Source organism: Pinus tabuliformis, chromosome 5_2 (genome assembly GCF_031772625.1).
Source record: "Pinus tabuliformis cultivar Carrire ecotype Pingquan chromosome 5_2, CPIR1, whole genome shotgun sequence".
In the NCBI taxonomy this organism is placed as follows: domain Eukaryota; kingdom Viridiplantae; phylum Streptophyta; class Pinopsida; order Pinales; family Pinaceae; genus Pinus; species Pinus tabuliformis.
This window is the reverse complement of record NC_142306.1, coordinates 420,301,438-420,313,635: the sequence shown is the minus strand read 5'-3', so window position 1 is coordinate 420,313,635 and position 12,198 is coordinate 420,301,438. Positions and strand designations below refer to the sequence as shown.

The following is a 12,198-nucleotide window of genomic DNA, read 5'->3' as shown; positions in this document are numbered from 1 at the left end:
AAAATGTGTAAACACAGAAAACGAACTGGGATTTGTAGGATAAGCAGAGACATAAGTTTGGCAATGAAAAATCAGTACTAGAAAGAAAAACTGACAAAGGAAATAGCATGACGTTGTATAAGAACAGATTCTCCTTAAAATAAGCTTTTTCTCAGTGTTCCAAGCAATTATTCATTTTGTCTTGATTCATGATATGTATATCCATGTATTTCTACGATAACCATATGCTTGACTTTCAGTTCACAAAAATAACATCTAAAATATAAGAAAATAAGAGCGAAGGAAAGCTTCAAGTTAAAATGGCTCTAACCTGATATGACCACCTTTGTGAGGACAAGTTTTCCATCTCAAAATGGGGCCCAATATTCTTTGCCACAAACAACGAAATTCTGAGTAACTTGAGAGAAGTGTAACAGTAATAAGTAATTATACACCATCCATTTGTCGGTTGCTATATTAAACAACCAACAGTAAAACCTAATTATCAAACAGTTCAAGTTTAAGTTGTAGCTCATAGACACACGTGTCTGTCACTAGTTTGAAATCTACACAACAAAAAATTGAAGGCATGGAACATGAGCAGCGGCTTAAAAGTTTTTGAAGCCAACCTGTAGACCAACTGTCATATTCAACAGAGAAATTTTAAGTTGTAGCTCATAGACACACGTGTCTGTCACTAGTTTGAAATCTACCCAACAAAAAATTGAAGGCATGGAACATGAGCAGCGGCTTAAAAGGTTTTGAAGCCAACCTGTAGACCAACCGTCATATTCAACAGAGAAATTTTGTTTGTTCCAACATTTAACTTAACACTATAGTCCTGACCATTAAAGATGACTCTCTCTTACTTGGTGGAAGTTCCCAACGGACGTAACAACAGGATCACCACCAACTAAAGCAGTCTCACAGAGCTTTATGGCTTTGTGTAATTCCTTAATATGGCCCCATTTTGGCTGTCTAATCAGCCTTGCCAAAGAGAAAGAGTCGAAAGCAACAGGTTGTCTTCAAAGGTCAGAATCCATTTCACTATTCACAAGGCTGGATATTGAAAGGAAAACGCAAGTTGCTTGCAATATACTTATGTTGTACTATTAGTGTGTTTTAAGTATCTATCTGTCAATATTGTTCCACAAGAAGAATGTTCTCTTATTAGGGGCACTGGGCCGAAGGATTTCCACATGTTTAGGTGTGTTGCCAGCTTATGTGAAGCATCTCTACAGGCACCTACTTCATACACAGGAAATGCAAGATCAACTCTAGACATCTTGGGTCACTGGGGACTTTGTCTTTCTCCACCCAAAAACCCTTAACGATACTAAGATGCCATAAAATATCCATGCTTGGTAAAATTAGTATGATACAAGAAGCAGGAATAAAAGTAAAACCCAAAAGCAACAAGAGAGGTATTAGTATGAATTGAACTTGCCAACGTAGCCAGAAAAAAAAGCATGAAAATGATTAACCTGAGTCCACAAAGTAGAATAGGGGTGTAAATAATCCATGACAGTAAGAAATTACCTCAAGAAAATAGGATGAATGTCACTTTGACAATGAGAGAAATCCAGTAAATGGCCACCTAGTTACACTCAACACCAACCGACATACTCAGTGCGTTTTTGCCGAAATCAGGAAAGGAAACTCAAATGAACAACTTGCCAAGTGAGAGTGAGATGTTAGGCCTCTCAAAGATGCCCCTAAATCCTCTGATGGATTTGGATATGTGTAACCTTTTGATAGAGTTGTTGGGCTTCTGATTCCAGTGCCATAGGATAGGCCATAGATGGCTTAGCTCGACCTATCATAATTGCTGCATTGGTTTTGCATACAATGCAGAACGAAAGCAATGTTTATCAACAAATGTGCACACCTCTATCAAACCCTTGAGGCAAAATGGGAACCCTCTTGTGTTTAGGAAGTTTGAGGAGAGCCAACAGACTATTAAGGTCATCCCATACAGGCATTTACGTTCACAAATCCTGAAGAGCCATGAAAATAGATGCCCCTAAATCCTCTGATGGATTTGGATATGTGTAACCTTTTGATAGAGTTGTTGGGCTTCTGATTCCAGTGCCATACGATAGGCCATAGATGGCTTAGCTCGACCTATCATAATTGGGCTTCTGATTCCAGTGCCATAGGATAGGCCATAGATGGCTTAGCTCGACCTATCATAATTGCTGCACTGGTTTTGCATACAATGCAGAACGAAAGCAATGTTTATCAACAAATGTGCACAACTCTATCAAACCCTTGAGGCAAAATGGGAACCCTCTTGTGTTTAGGAAGTTTGAGGAGAGCCAACAGACTATTAAGGAAGCAGATCTCATGCTCAATACGTTGTTGAAAGCAAATCAAAATGCAAGATATGACACAGAACAGTGGGAGAGCCGCAAATTTCCCCAAGTTTTCATGTGCCTAAAGTTTTCTTACAAAACCACAAATTGCAAACGGCACTTGGCATTTAGCTTTTTTTAATGGCAATAGTCACAGCGCATGTCTACAGCACTAATTTCATCCCATACAGGCATTTACGTTCACAAATCCTGAAGAGCCATGAAAATACCTTAACAAACAAAAGTACAATTATTGCATGTATGAACACTGATAACTAGCAGGGGGAACACGGCTGCCAAAGTGATAGTTGTTGTAGTTTGAAAAGGTATTGTCAGACCAAGAACCTCTCAAAGATGCCCCTAAATCCTCTGATGGATTTGGAAATAAGAACATGCAAACAGCGGAGCGACCACAAACATCTAAAACCCATATATAAAACATAATCCAGCTTATGATATTCACTCACAAGCATAAAATCATGTAATAGTACAAAGATAAACTGCTTGCAAGATTAGAAAACATAAAGAGTACCTGGACCCGAAGCGAAATAACAAAGCCGCAAAGTAACGAAGTCGAAATAACAAAGCCGCAAAGTAACGACGAAATGATGTATGAGCTTATTATATAGCAAGAAAATCAGTTCCACGTAGCCCCGATGCTACATGCACAATGTCACCTGGAATGAAATGTGAACACAAGACAGGTAACCCCCATCAAATCAGTCTATGTGAGGGCGCAAATCAGCAGTGAGGGCGCAACAGATGCTAAGAATCACCCTGACCCCCGTCAAATCAGCTAAGCATTTCTTATAACGCAGATCATCCTCCATGGTTCCCTCGTTTCTCATCACTTAGTTGTTACCCCATATATTCTCTTTAATAGCGAGAGGCATAGGGATAGCGATAGCGATAAATCAAAATCCATAGCCTTCTGAATACCTAGTGGTGCTGCCCTACTGAGATCTTCGAGGCCCCATTAGGTCTTCCAAAGGAATGCTATCAGACCTTACCTTCCCTTACTGCTATACATCCAGAAACTAGTTAACCCACTTATGGTTCTTTTTCTACCGGGTTTCCCCGTAGATCCAGCTCTTTCTGTTGTTTCTGACCCAGATGTGGATCCGGCAGCAGTGGCTTCGAGTGATTCAGTTCCTTATGACCGTAAGCGTGACCCAGTTTCTGCTTTTCGTGCGCCCTGCAATCCCTTTGCCTGTCAAATCATATTTACTGTGAGCTCTCTGTCAATTACTTCTGGCAATGAGGGGCTCTGCTCTGTGGCAAGAATTCGACCTGTAAAGAGGCATTCTTGCCATAGAGCAGAGCCCCTCATTGCCAAAAGTAATTGACCCGTCCACGGAACTAGTTAACCCACTTATGGTTCTGTTTCTACGGGGTTTCCCCCTGCCCTAATTTCTGCAGCTCTTTCTGTTGTTTCTGACCCAGATGTGCATCCAGCAGCAGTGGCTTCGAGTGGCTGAAAAAGATTTGCAGAAGCATATGGCGAGAACCTCATTAGCCACCCGTCAATGCCAGCCGAGAGACACCGATGCAGGACAACACCTGTTAATACCCTGCGACCTTAGGATATAGTTTACGAAATCAGGATATAGTTTACGAAATAACGAAACCTGTAACGAATTAATGCTAGCATTAACGCTAACAGTTAACGGTCAGGCATACTGAAATTAGCGATAACTTCCCAATTAACCTAAGTTCGGGCCTCTTCCGCCTCGGGAAGAGGCCAAATAAGATGGCAATCGTTCAAGGCGGAATGGAACTTTGGCTTTGTGCGCGCATGACCGCACAGCAGGAACTAAAAAATTTGGACTAAGGACGCAATAACGCTCACCAGGGCCTACAAACTAATGCTATCTCGCACCCTAACGATTACTATAGTCCCTGCCGAATGCCAGATGGCAGGGACTAATAAGTAATCGGGTGTTTGTAATTGTTAGTATAAACTGAGACGGGTACCATTAATTCAAAATTATTTAAATATTAATATACACATTGTACACATTAACAAAAGGATTGATGTTATAACAATAATAAGCACCTAAAATAAAATATTTAGTGCTTTTTAATAGGGTAGTTATTTTCTTGTTTTTTTTTTTTTTTTTCAGAAGAAAAAACCAGATAGATTATATTAAGAAAATATAATAAAACAGTTGCATACAAAATACAAATTGCCTTATAAAAGAAGTGGTTGTCCAGGAGATACAGTTCTAATTGTTCTGTACAGATAAAATGATCCAAGCCATCTCTCTGTAAAAAAGATTCTTAAGCCAGATAAAAGACAGTATGTAGATTCAGTCAAATCTTTGAATTAAAACCATTGACAGAACTTGCCTATGCATGGATGATCATCAGCCCTACTGTAACATCCCTACCGGGTAACTCATCATAATTGTCAGTTATGAATAGTTATTTAGTTTCGGAACTGATCCTTAGAATCTGGAACTGATTCTTGAATTTGGATATTGGAAATGAGATCGACGGGACGGGGGGGCATAAGAAGTATTTTCGATCACGGGCTTTTTGCCACCGGCGTCTGTGAAGGTTAAAAGCTTTGCTTCCTCTGTTTTTTTGAGAGGTCTGAAAAGCTTTGCTTCCTGTGTGTGTTTTCAGAGGTCTCGGTCGAGGTTGGAGAAGCTGGATAGGTATGGGTACCGAGGTCCTGCTTGCGCGGGATTATCTGGCTCATTATCGGGGCCATCAAAATGATCATTTTATGGGCATGATTTATCCGCATGAGAAAGTCCACCACTACGGGAAGAAGTCCCCTCAACATCCGCAGTCTAAAAAGAAATCTGGTCACGGCCATGGCTCTTCTCCGAAGATTAAGGTCAAGGGTGAAAACACTGAGAAGAAACGGTCCTCTAAGCCGAAGCCCCAGGAAGAATCTCAGCTTGAGGTTCTTAAGCAGGGCGCCGTCAACAGAACTCTTGAAGGCTGTAACTGCAAATTCGGCCATCGTAATGAATATGCTTCAAAGAAGGAGCCCCTGGTGGACAAAGGCAAAGAGCCGGCGAAAAATCTTGTATTAACGGGGCAAGTTACGATTCTGAAGCGAGGACAGGCATTAAAGCCTAATAATAATGATTCAAGTCAGTTGCAAATTGCGAAGGAGAAGACGACCTGTTTTGTGGTAAGTCCGAAGGAAATACCGGGCCCAGATCCGACGCATGTTACCAAGAATCGAACCCTGAAACCACCGAGAGAGGTAATGGCATCAAAACCCTTAATTTTCCTCTTTTGATTTCGGAAAAATGGGCCGGTCCGGCATATACGAATTCTCTGCCTCCGAGTTGCTTGCCTTTACCCACGTTTTCCCCTAAGAAGTTCGGCAAAGATTCGGCTGAAATCGACAGATTTGCAACAAGGGATCTGAGACGCCTGCTGGGTTTAGATTAAGCAGGCTGGTTCTATTGTATCTTTGTTTTCCTGGGTGCTGAGGGTCAGATGGAAGATCTTCAAGCGCTCTTCTGTGATGCGAAGGTTCCTTCCATATTTTTTCAAGTGAAGAACCTGGTCTCATAAAATCCCGGCTGAGGCAGCAGATCAGGCTCGAGCGCAGTCAGTCTCATAGGAATCTGGTTTTGATTCTTTTCTCTGTTTCACATGAACTAATGAGTTAGAACTCTTAGGGAGAGTTATGCATTAGTGTAAGTAAACATAGTGGAAGTCAAAACAATATTTACTTGAGTATATGTACTAGCTATTTGGTATGTCATGCTTGCTCATGCAAATGAGAGGTTAAAATATCTATTTTAGAGGTTGTTTATTGATTGATTAAGATGATATCTAATTCTTGTTGCCAAGTTTGTTGACAACTGCATTGACAGGAAACGATGGCGGTTGGTGCCAACGAAAAGTGATGTTTAAGGTTGTGCAGGAAGAGGATCAAGGGTCCATGGAGATGAGTTCGAGTTGCAAGAACATACATTGCTAGAACCATCACGCCACAAGGAATATTGTATGTGGCGGTATGTAAATTAAAGATTACATGGAAACTGTATTAGCTTCAGCTAGTTATGTGACAGCTTAATGATAATTCATTGTAATGATTCTAATAACAATGGTTAAGGGATGAAATCCCTTAGGAGCCATTGAGTGAGGGGTAAAAACCCTCACGAGCGTTTAATAATAAGATTAAACGTTTGCTGGTTTTCACCCTACGAGGTTTCCAGGGTATATCAGTGTTCCATGGTGTGAATGATGTGAATGCCTTTTTGTGTCAGTTGGATGACGTTGAATCCTTGATGTAGATGGCTCTCTATTTGATGGCATGATTATAATGTTCAAGCATGAGATTAACTAATATGGTTGTGGAAATCATGAAATAGATTAATTAATATGGTTCTGGAAATCATGAAATAGATGCAAGGATTCATGAGATTGATTATATTATTACACTACCACAGTGGTGGTTAATGGTCATGTAACTTACCGTCTGTTATTGCAATTTACTTGATGCATTAATGAACTCTATGTCTAATGGTTAATGATGATTGTGGAGTTATGAATTTGATAAGTTACTAGTGGGTAATTTGTATAAAAATTCTAATTTCCTACTTTTACCTGCGAGGTTACCGGGGTATGTGACACCTACACATTAGGAAAATTTGATAGTTCCGAAACCCTCAGCAGAATAGATTCCAAGAGAGACCTGGAGTCTTGGAAAATCCGGTCGTTCCTCCATTTCCATAAAAGCCAAACAACCATTACAAACAGGGAGCGCAAAGATGGACATTGATCACTCCACCATTTGTAACCTTCCTGTACAGAAGCAAAAATTTGGTGAGGGAAACAAAAAGATAATGATAAAGCATACCAGATTTGAAGAGTTGAGGTGCACTGGAAAAACATGTGGACATTGGATTCGAGATCGGAGGAGCACATAGAGCATCTGCTCGGTCCATTCCACCCCTTCTTTTGAAGAACCTCCCAAGAGAGGTTCCTGTTGGAGAAGACCAGCCAGGAAAATAATACCATTTTGAGAGGGCATGTCACCTTCCATAGAGAAAGAGGAAAGATTGGATCAGCGCCAGCTGGGATGCATTTTTTCATAGCATTGTAAATATCCTTGACCCGAATAGGCTGAGATGACTTCGAAAGGGACCATACCAACTCGTCCTTGATACCAAAACGATGGACTCCTTTGCTAGAAAAGATCTGAATCACTGATGACCATACAGGTCTCATGGAAGGAGGCAGAGATAAATCCTCCTCATCCATCCAGACAGGAGATGAAGATGCCCATGATTTAATCAGCCTGTCCCATGTGAAGATCCCTTTTGATTGGAAAAAAGATATAAGACAACGGGGGAGCAGCAAATCCAACCCATTAACAATTGGATCAATACCAATGAAAATAGAAGATCCCGAAAAAAACCTCCATCGAAGATTTTCCAGAAAGAAGGGAAAAATTTTCCGGAAACTGTTCCATATGGCTGATCCCGATTTGATGCCTAAAGAAGACCTTCGATACCAGTAAATCAGGCTGCGTCCTTTTAAATATTTTTTATTAATGATCCTGCTCCATGGACCAGTCCCAAAAATGCCCCGGTGTAGTGATTTGCAAAGGAGGGCCTTTCCAAAAATTCTCATGTTGATGAGGCCCCATCCACCTGCTTTCTTCATCTTAGTAATGGCGTCCATCTTAACCAGATGAATTTTGGACTGGTAAGATCTTCCACCCCATAAGAAGTTCCCTGCTAAAGAACACATTTTTTTTATAATTGAAGCCGGAAGATGATACAAATGAGCCCAATACACCGATAATTGGGATAATACAGCTTGAACCAGGATGAGTCTTCCTGCCAGAGATAAAAATCTCGATTCCCATCCGGAGATTTTTTTGTAGAATCGATCAATTAACCATCTCCAGTCCTGTTTGCGGTTCCCTTTGGCTTTCAAAGAGAAGCCGAGATATTTGAAACCCTCACTGATCGTAGACTGATTTATGCCAAATAATTCTGAAATCCAATAAACATTGTCCATATTAGATTCATTATGATACAACGTGGATTTTTCCTTATTTATTACCAGTCCCGACGCCGCTTGGAATTGAGCAAGGATATCAAATAAGCATCTCCAAGAAACTCTGCAGAGCATAGCAAAGATAAGAACATCATCAACGAATAAGTTGTGGGATAAGGAGATATCTTTGCAAATTTTGATCGGCATGCATCTATGGTCAGACACAGCTTTCTTGATCTGATTACTGAGGGTGTCCATCACAAGAATAAATAGTAATGGAGATAAAGGGCAGCCTTGCCGAAGACCTCTCTCAGCTTGAAAAAAAGATGATGGAATCCCATTGATTATAACTGCATATTTTACATTTTCGACACAAGCCATTATCCAGTTGATGCATTGTGGTCTTAGTCCTATCTTAGCCAGCAAGATTCGGAGAAAACCCCAGTCGACACAATCATAAGCTTTTTTCAGATCAATCTTTAATATGGCAGCATCAATGTTTTTTGATATGATAGAATATAAACATTCCTGGGTCATAGCCACCGCATCCAAAATATTCCTGTCTTTAAGGAAGGCATGTTGATCACCGGAGATGAATGTGTTTAATACATCCTTCATCCTTCCTGCAATGATTTTGGAGATAATTTTGAATAGGATATTGCATAATGCAATCGGCCTGTAGTCATGGAAGGATTCTGACCGGACTTTTTTTGGTATAAGAGCTATAAAAGTAGCGGTGATGGCGCTGTTTATATTTCCAGATATACGGGAAGCCTCCACCATCCTTAGCAGGTCATCCTTGAAGATGTCATAGAAATGGGAGAAAAATTCAATAGTCCAGCCATCAGGCTCGGGACTTTTGTCCTTTTTGAAAGATTTGATTGCCGCTTGCAGCTCTTCCTCCTTTATGGGTCTGAAGAAATTATCATTCGCATGTTCATTGAACATTTCAGGCATGAGGTCCATGGCCCATAAAATATCAGAAATGTTACTCTGTTGATGCCTGTACATGATTTTCATTAACTCACATCATGCGTATGTACAAGAGAAACCAGCTTTGGGTTTCATGTTCTAAGAGGTTTGAATAACTCCTATAACTCTTATATCAATCCTTAAAAATTACATATCTAACATCTACTTTATTAACTTTTTCTAACAAGTACCATTTATGTTCGAATTTGATATCTTGTGTAGAACTTATGGATACACATATGACACACACAAGCTTCGTCTCTTTCCTGCTACTTTGAAAGCAGTAGCATTAAAATGGTTTATGGGTTTAGGAGAACATACAATTACTTTTTGAGATGACATGAAGAAAATGTCTTAAGAAGTATCAAGCCTATTGTAGGCTTAGAGACTTGAAAGAGGACGTTTTTATAATGACACAACAAGAAGATGAAAGTTTAGAAGAGTATTTGGAAAGATTTCTCTACAATCTTCAAAAATATAAACAACTCTCTAAACCATGATACCATTCGTACAATCTTTCTTAAAGGTATAAAAGATTAATATCTTGACATTCTTAATGTAATGGGCAAGGGAGATATTTCAAACTTACCATTTAATGAAATTTTGGAACTATGTCAAAAATATTCTAGAGGAAGATCAAAAACTGGAAGAAGAGATATTAGTTCAAAAGCTTCAAAGTCAGCAGCAGGAGGAGTAACAAGAGAAAAAATAGGGAGCTTGCTAGAAAACTTTAAAAATGATCTTCTAAGCACACACAAGTAAATGTTTTGAAAGCTAACAAAAAGAAAGAAGAACAAGATCAAATCTTAGCGATCTTTTGTCCCAAGTGTAGGAAGAAACATCCATTAAGATAATGTCCTTTAGACAGTATTTAGGTATGTGGATTTTGCACAGAAAACCATTCAACAGAAAACTGTCTAAAGTTGAAAGAATTGCAAATGAATCCAATGGAAGAAGTACAAGGGGCAGATGGTATTTACTATGTGGCACCAAGAATACCTTGGAAGCCAAGGATTCCTCAACAATTCCCTCAACAAAACTATCAATATCCTCCTCAAAATTCATGAAACACCCCAATGCCATAGCAGGCTTGGCCTCCATAACAATATCAAAACCAACCTGCACAAGGTTGGAGAGTATACAGTTATAGAAACCAGCCACCTCAACAAATGTACCCTCAACAATACCAATAGCGATACTAGCAACAATATCAACAACCATATCCATACCAACAGTTCCAACAATATCCACAATCCATGCCATTTCCACAACAATCTTGCACCATTACTAACTCGACCTCAACAGCTTCAACTGCCTTCAGATCAACCCCCACCTAGACCAACTCAACTACTAGCTCAGCGAGTAGCAAATCCAAGTAACAAAATGGACAAACCAGCATACAATGTGGAAGAAGCAACGTACTCTATTCTTCCCATCAATGATGTCCATTTAAGGTCTGGGAAAGTATTACGTAAAAATTCTCCTCCAATCATAGAAGAACCAACTGAACAAGGAGAACAAGTTGAAACATCTCATTCAAAAAATCAAAATCAGAAAGGAAAAACTATAATGACTCAAACAGAAAATCTCTTGTGGTCACATTTCTCTTTGAGGAAATCTTTGTCAGATTTGGAGCACAAAGATAGATTGTAACTGACCAAGGCACACAATTCACCTCCAAACTTGTTTGAGATCTTACAGAGAAGTACAAGATCAAACATAGAAAATCAACTCCATGCCATCCTCAAGCAAACAAACAAGTGGAGTCAACAAACAAAATCCAGGAGAATATCATGACGAAAACTGTACAAATGAACAAAAAAGACTGGTCAGAGAAATTGAGAGATGCACTATGGGCATACAGGATAACATGGAAGAACACAACTGGGTTCAGTCCATATCAGTTGGTGTATGGAAAAGAAGTCCTGTTACCCATAGAATTTCAAATACACACATTCAAACTAGCAACAAAGTTGGGAATGGAATTATCTGAAGCACAACAACAACAAGTCATGGAATTAAATCAACTGGATGAAATAAGATAGAAAGCAATAAAACACACATCTCTTGTGCAGCAGTAAAGAATAAAATGGCATGATCGATTTATCAAAAATAAAAAATTCAATAAAGGAGACTGGGCATTATTGTTTGACTCCAAGTTTAAGGATTTCAAAGCAAAGTTTACAACTCATTGGCTGGGGCCATATGAGATAGAAGAGATCTTTGATAATGGAGCTGTCAAAATAAAAACAATTGATGAAGCATCTATTTCATTTGCAGTTAATGGACATAGGCTTAAAGTCTATAATAAGCCTGTAAATAAAGAGGACTTTATGAAAAGAATTTCAACAAACACTGATCTGGAAATAATGGAACAACATAGCAATATGCCTTCCATAATTCCAGAAGAATAAAAAAAAATATAAAAAAACAAAATAAGTTTGCTTGTGAAAATCGAGGAAACTGGCACAAAGCAAACTCGAATTCATATAGGAAAACCAATTAGTTTGGCCTGTATGAATTCTTTATCTTGTTTTACTCTTACATCTGTTTGATTTTGCAGAAATAATCCTCCAAAAAAATACAAGACTTGAGGACAAGTCTTAACATAAGCAAGGGGGAAGTTGTAATAAAACCATGCAAATAATTTGAGCAGCTGAATTACAGAAGGAACCTGAATTACATGTCCGAAGGGTCTGATACATCATTGAAAATATTGTGCAAAAGGGACCTGAAATTTGATTATGCAGAAGTAACATGTATTATCTGACAGATGCAACATACAAAAATTATTGAAAAGTACATGTCAGAAGGGACCTGAAACATCAATTACAAATGTAGAAGGGACTTAAACAACATCAACTTTCGAAGATCCTGAATCAATGTCAGATGCGAAAACATGAAGCGGAAA

General features: G+C 39.1%; 1 pseudogene; it reads left to right on the top strand.

The window, feature by feature from the left end:
• The first annotated feature begins 4,828 nt into the window (after positions 1 to 4,828).
• Positions 4,829 to 5,762, top strand: LOC149159352 (uncharacterized; annotated as a pseudogene).
• Positions 5,763 to 12,198: the final 6,436 nt, after the last annotated feature.